Consider the following 7,764-nt stretch of genomic DNA (forward strand, 5'->3'; position numbering starts at 1 on the left):
CGAGGCTGCGGTGGCGGGGAGTGGCCACTGCACTCCAGTGTGGGCGACAGAGTGAGACTCCAACTCAAAAAAAAACAAACAACTCATTCCACAGTGCCTGACATAGTGCTTTGCAACGAAGCAGGCATTCAATAAATACATGATTTGATGTTTTAACAATCGCCTCTGGGCCGGACATAGTGGTTCAATTTTTATTTTTAAAAATATTTCCCTCTGTACCACTTAAAGCCCCCATGTGCACTAGACCCGGGAGACCCCTTGACTTGAAAACATTGGTCTGGGAGACATGAGTGTGTCCTCAGACGATACCCATTTTTCAACTTCAATCTGGGAATTGTTGACTTTTAGTTGTTATTTAATTAATCCAAGACCCTTCTTGATCTTTTTCTTCCTTAGCCATTCTGGAGCTTTGACACCACCAAAAAATACTTTTTAAAATAGTGTGGTTGTTAGAAATGGTATGTATTTTATTTTATAAAAATGCAAATATTTGAGCAGTATAAAGAACATAAAATGCCAGGCTGGGCATGGTGGCTCAGTCTGTAATCCCAGCACTCTGGGAGGCTGAGGCGAGAGAATCACTTGAGTCCAGGAGTTCAAAATCAACCTAGCCAACATAGCTAGACCCCAATTTATACAAAAAAGAAAAATAATAGTCAGGCATGGTGGTATGTGCCTGTAGTCCGAGCTACTTGGGAGGCTGAGATGGAAGGATCTCCTGAGCCCAGGAGGTCAAGGCTTCAGTGGGCTGGGATTGTGCCACTGCACTCCAGCCTGGGTGACAGAGTGAGGCTCCAATTGAAAGAAAGAAGCCGGGCGCCGTGGCTCATGCCTGTAATCCCAGCACTTTGGAAGGCAGAGGCGAGAAGACTGCCTGAGCCCAAGGGTTCGAGACCGGCCTGGGCAACTTGGTGAGACCTCGTCTCTACAATAAATCAAAAAAATTAGCCGGATGTGGTGGTGCATACCTGTGCTTCCAGCTCCTTGAAAGGCCAAGGCAGAAGGATCACCTGAGTCCAACAGGTCGAGATTGCAGTGGCTGTGAGTGTGCCACTGCATTCCAGCCTGGGCAACAGAGTGAGATGAAAGGAAGGAAGGAAGGAAAGAAAAGAAAAGAAACAGAAAGAGTTCCACCACAGTCACTTTGGAAAACAGTCTGGCATTTTTTCAAAATGTTAAACACAGAGTTACCACAGGACCCAGCAATTCCACTCCCAGGCATATACCCAGGAAAAATGAAAATTTATGTCCATAAACAATAACCGACACATGAATGTTCACAGCATCCTATGAGCACTGTTCATAGGAGCCAAAAAGTAGAAGCAGCCCAAATGCCTATCAACTGGTTAATAATAAACCCAATCTGGAATATCCACACAATGAAATACTATGTGGAAGAAAGTGCTGACCGTGCTCCAACATGGACAAGCAGGTGAAGAAGTCAGACACAAGGGACACATACGGCGTGAACCCGTTTATAGAAAATGTCCAAAACAGGCAAGTTTCTGGCGACAGAGAGCGGATGGGCAGTTGCCTGGGACTGGGTGGCTTGAGAGGGACTGGTTGACTGCTAATGAGTACGGGGTCTCTTTTAGTGGTGATGAGAATGTGTTAAAATGGATTGTGGCACATGACACAACTCTGGGAATCAACTGAAAAACATTGAATTGTATCCTTTAAGTGGACACACTGTACATATGTGACTTACATCTCAATAAAGTTATTATTTTGAAAAAAGAGCCAGTAATTCCATCACCCAGGGTAATTCCATCACCCAATTTATATACAATACAAAGTGTAAGCCATTTTCCCTACCTTGTCCCCACCCCGTTCCCCAGAAATGCCAACACAGCTGGATCGCATAGCGTGACGTTGTAAATGTGAACCACCCTCTAATTCATAAGACAAACCCTGTGTCTATCTTTAAGTGAGACTCTAGCTTGTCATGCGTTCTTGCAAGCCTGGTCCCTGAAGATTCTCTAGAACTTTTAAGATAAACCAGGCCCAATGCACGTTGCATTACTTTGACATACTTTTCTTCTGTGACACTGGCCTATTTATGTTTTCTAATTCTTTTTGTACCAACCAAATTTCGAATGTATTAGCCTATGAAAATATATATTTCCTCTAGATTGTCAAGTATTTCTAACATACTTCCTTTTTGTTTCCAAATTTCCCATCTGCTAGGTTGGGACTGTATCCCTCTTCTCATAAGCTGGGATTCTCCACTTTTGATCCCAATCCTCAATCAAAATCTTACTGCTAGGCTGATAGTTTAAGTACCTTGGCTTTTGCCTGGGCGATCTGGCCCTGCTAAATTTTCCCCGTGGGTCCCATGCCCAATCACATATCTCATACTTCAGAGACCCTTTCTCCCCTCGGAATGTTGTCTCACCTGTTCCCGCCTCCCCCCCAACCCTCTCTCCCCCGCTGCCCCGGTACAGACTTGCCTATTTTCCAAGATGGCCTTCTTCATGAAACTTCTGATTCTCCAGCTGGAAATAAACTTCTTTGCTTCTGATGGCGTCCTACCCCGGGCTCATTAGATATTCATAATTTTCTCACCTTCACTGAGAGCATCTACTAGAGAACGCTTTGGGTTGGAAATACGGAAGGTTCCATTCAAAATGGATTAACCCCTAAGGGCGGATATCTCACAAGTCCCAAGACAGAGTGGTTCTGTCACATCATCAAAGACCCGGTTTCTTCCTATCCTTCCACCCTGCCCTCCTCTCCGAGAAGACTCCGGTCTTCTGGCTTGTCCTCTCAGGGGCACGAGATATCTGCAGCCCAAACCCCAGGGAGAACACATCACTTCTATGGAAGAAAGCCTCTAAGGCAGTCCTCACCCTCCCCAGCTCCTGAGATTCATCCCTGGTGTGGTGCGGGACGGAGACTTGCTCCGAGCCAATGGAATACAGCAAAGGGGGCGGGATACACATGATGACATGCATGTGCTCATGTTGCATATACCAGTGACAACAGAGACTCGCCCTTGCTGGCTTTGATGACGCAGAGCTGGCACATGGAGAGCCCCACGTGTTGAGGGACTGGATGTGGCATCTGGTCAATAGCCAGCAAGACACCGAGATCCTCAGTCTGGAAGCCTGCAGGGAACTGAGTGCAGCCCACAGTCACGTGGGATTGGAAGCAAACCCTTCCCCCGTCAAGCCTCAGAAGAGACCACAGCTCTGGTTGACACCTTCATTCCATCTTTGTGAGACCCTGAGGCAGAGAGCCCAGCTAGGCTGTCCCTGGACTCCTGACCCCTAGAAACTTTAAGATAAAGAAATGTGTGCTATTTTAAGCTGTTAAATTTGTGGTAATAGTATTACACAGTGCTAGATAACTAATAAACTTCCTTGAGTGCTTTTTTTCAAGATGATCCCCAGTGTTTCAGGATTATATCCTGTAGTTCATTCTTAGTCTAGTTACTGGCGGAGGGAATAGAATTACCAAATTTGGCATAAAAGAATCAGAATTTTCTTCTAAAAATACACACACAGAGAAAATAGTTGTTTTACTATTTTAAAATATAGGCACATCCATAAAGTTTGTACATTCTATAATATGGCCGGTCTGGTCACTTAAAAGGTCAATGTCATTAAAAAAAGTAAATCACACTGTTCTGGAATTTTTTTTTTTCTTGAGTCCAAGTCTCACTCTGTTGCTCAGACTGAGTGCAGTGGCACACTCACGGCCACTGCAGCCTCCATCTGCTGGGCTCAGGTGATCCTTCCACCTCAGCCTTCTAAGTAGCTGAGAATACAGGTGCACGCCTCTACACCTGGTGAATTTTTTATTTATTGTAGAGATGAGGTCTTGTTATGTTGCCCAGGCTGGTCTTGAACTCCTGGGCTCAGGCAATCCTCTTGCCTCAGCCTCTTTTTTTTGTTTTTGAGTTGGAGTCTCACTCTGTCGCACAGGTTGGAGTGCAATGGCACACTCACGGCCACCCCAGCATTGACCCGCTGGGCTCCAGAAATCCTTCCGCCTCAGCCTTCCAAGTAGCTGGAAATACAGGCCTGGTTAATTTTTGATTTATTGTGGAGACAAGGTCTTGCCAAGTTGCCCAGGCTGGTCTTGTACCTGTGGGCTCAGGAAATTCACCCGCTTCGGCCTCCCAAAGTGCTGGGATTACAGGCTAAATCACCAGTCTCAGCCTCTTAAAGTTCTGGGATTACAGGTGTGAGCCACAGCACCCAGCCTGAGTTTTTAAAACTAATTTTTTTTAAAGTTCTAACAACCAAATACAATGTGTGAATCTTTACTGAATCCTGCATCAAAAAACTAAAAATATAGTTTGGGAACACTTAGAGAAATTTGAACATGGATTGGACAATTAATAGTAAGGAAGTATTTTAAATTTCCTTAGTTGTGAGAGAAGCATTATAGCCATATGTGGGAACATCCTTCTATTTAGAAGATGCATGCTGAAGTGCTTAGAATGAAAGTATCCTGATATCAGTATCCTGATGCAGTTTAATTTTAAGTAGTTTAGCCAAAGTAAAATCTATTTACACACACACAGATTAAAGCGAATGTGGAAAAATGTTAATGAATGTTAATTGAATCTAGATAATGACTAGGAGGGATGTTTGTACTATTTTTTCAACTTTTCTAATACCTAACTTTTTATGACAAAAATCTAGAAATAGATTCATCCCTGAGGCTGGGGAAGGGCTAGCTGCCTCTGGAGCACATGGTCACCTGGCCCCAGAACAAACTTGGGGTTTGCTGGAAAGACGTGCTAAGTACCTGTGTGACCCTGTGCGTACATATGCACCTCTATGCATGTGTGAATGAACAGGTACACGTGTGTGTATGAAGAGGGAATGGTCGTTGGGTGGACTAACCAACAGTCTGTCAAAAAGAACCAAAAGTCATGGAAGGCACACAGACTTTACATCCCTATATATAGGCAGGTGTGGTGGTGCACCTGTAGTCCCAGCTACTTGGGAGGCTGAGGCAGAAGGATTGCTTGAGCCCAGGAGTCGGTCATTGTAATGAGCTGTGTGCTCACCACTGCATTCCAGCCTGGGTGACAGGGAGGACCCTATCTAAAAAAAAAAGGCCTATTCCATGGGCTATTGGCTATCTGGCACTGTTTTAGACTCACTAAATCATCATGTGCCCTTGTATAACACCCCCAAGGTCACTGGAAATCAACCCTGGAGCTGCTGTTCTGTCATTCACTTCATTTGTTTATATTCTCCAGGGCTCAATCAAGCCAGCCCTTGACTGATCTCTCACCCCCACTGGGCAGAAGTGAACACCCTCATCACTTACTTCATAGTCCCTGGACATGCTGGGGTACAGTCTGCCCAACTGAGCCCAACTCAGCTTCCCTGGGAGTAAACTGCAGAGGGAAAGATGAATATTCTGGACATTCCAAAAGCAATGATTATGTGTGGTTATCAGAAGACTTTTGTTTGTATCCTGGTGGAAGGAAGCAGAGATACAAATAAACACAGAATTTATATTTGCCTTGGGATAAGTTCTATGGCCTTGGAGGTGAGCAGTGGATTTTCTTTCTGGATCCTTTCTGTACAGGCAACTAGTAAAATGTATAGCCTGTCTCTGAGTGCATGTTGGCTCGTGGCTGGGAAACCAGCCTGCAGGCCACAAGATTTCATGGTTTGCGGGCATAGTATGTACTCATACACAAACAGGAAAGTCACCTTTGGTGATCATTCGCCAGATGTGTGAGAAGGCCATCACCCTCTCCAAAGTCCAGAGTTTATGTCACTCCCTGGTCACTGTGATCCAGCAACCACAAGGCTACGACTTCCACTCAGGCCACCTGGGACGGAACCCACAGCGGTGGCCTCTCTGACTTGCAGGATTTTGAGCTGACCAGGACAGCCAGTCCTTTGTACCATAGTGCAGAAACTGCCAGCTGCCTCACGGGTAGACACATCCCTCCTTCTGGGGCAAGGAATGCTTGGTTTGGACAACTGTCATGGAGTAGGCTGGCCATTTCTTCAGGCTTGCTGACCTCAGGCTGGCCTCACAGTAGCCCACGGTCCCTCATGAGGCAGTGTGGTGGAGGGAACGATGACCAATGGCTTTATCAGGTAGCTGGTGTCTGGAATTTCCGCCCTATAATCTCAGCTCTTTGATCTTGGACCAGGTGTATAACCCAGGTCTCAACTACAGTAAGTCCCCTACATACGAACCTTCAAGTTATGAGCTTCAGTGATGCACATCTGCTTTTTTATGTATCACTTCTCTCCACCGGGTGTCAGTATGTCCTGGTTAATACATATAGTACTACGTAGCCTGCTGTGTTCGTTGGGTACCTCGGCTAACTTTGTTGGACTTCAAACAAATTGGACTTACAAACAAGCTCTTGGAACAGAATGTGTTCGTATGTTGGGGACTTCCTGCATTCAACTATGATTGGTGATCACTGTAGCATCTACGCCATTGGGTTCTTGTGAAGACTAAATGAGAACAGACAGAGAATACCTAGCACAGAGGGTTTGTCCAGGAAATGGAAGCTCTAGTGATTTTTCTGGCTCTTGAGTAGCACTTAGTAACAGACTCCTCCTTTTCCTTTTCACTCTGTCGCCCAGGCTCGAGTGTAGTGGCATACTCATGGCCACCTGTCGACCTGTTGGGCACAGGCGATCCTTCTGCCTCAACCTTCCAAGTAGCTGGAACTACAGGTGTGTGCTATTATGCCTGGCTAATATTTATTTATTTATTTATTGTAGAGATGAGGTCTCGTCAAGTTACCCAGGCTGGTCTCGTCCGCGGGCTCAGGCAATCCCTTTACCTTGGCCTCCCAAAGTGCAGGGATAACAGGCTTGAGTCACTGTGCCTGGTGACTCCTCCTCTTCAAAAAACACATCCTTTTCTGCGTTTCTAAAATCTAGGAAAGAAAAACATTACTGATCTCAACAGAAACCCGTGAAAATACTTGGAATGTCCAGATCATGAGATATTGTCCCGGCACCTAAATGAAAGCCACAGGCCAGAGCCACATGCTTCTTCATCTCCAGTAGTGGCATTAATCCCATGTGTGCTCGCATTTGTCTCTTAGGTGAAATAAATCGGCTTAAAAAGTCAGCCTTCTGGGGCTGGGTGCAGTGGCTCATGCCTGCAATCCCAGCACTCTGGGAGGCCGAGGCAGGAGCACTGCTTGAGCCCAGGAGCCCGAGACCAGCCTGGGCAATAGAGTGAGGCTGTGTCTCTAAACAGTCAAAAAAATTAGCCGGGTCTGGTGGTGCGTTCTTGTAGTCCCAGCTACTCGTGAGGCTGAGGTGGAAGGATCGCCTGAGTGTAGGAGATAGAGGCCATGGTGAGCCGTGATCGTGCCACTGCACTCCAGCCTGGGTGACAAAGTGAGATCTCAACTCATAAAATAAAATGAATGAGATGAGATGAGATAAAATAAAATAATACGAGTAAAGTCAAATAAAATAAAACAGCCTTACAGGCAAGCTTGAGGACAAGAGATTTGCAACGTCTCGAGGGTCACATTACACTGGAAGCCAGAAAGTCCTAAACTTAGTTCGCAACCCGGGGACCGCCAGCACCTGATGCTAGCTGCATTCCTTACCAGAAGCTGAGCAGAGTTTGAAAATGTGTCTGGCCGGGCACAGAGGCTCACACCTTTAATCCCAGCACTTTGGGAGGCCAAGGCAGGAGGATGGCTTGAGCCCAGGAGTTTGAGACCAGCCTGGACAACAAAATGAGTTCCCATCTCTAAAATAAACAGGTGTGGCATGCATTTGTAGTCCCAACTACTTGCGAGGC

Source organism: Carlito syrichta, unplaced genomic scaffold (assembly GCF_000164805.1).
Source record: "Carlito syrichta isolate Samal-C Ts95f unplaced genomic scaffold, Tarsius_syrichta-2.0.1 Scaffold308004, whole genome shotgun sequence".
NCBI classification, from domain to species: domain Eukaryota; kingdom Metazoa; phylum Chordata; class Mammalia; order Primates; family Tarsiidae; genus Carlito; species Carlito syrichta.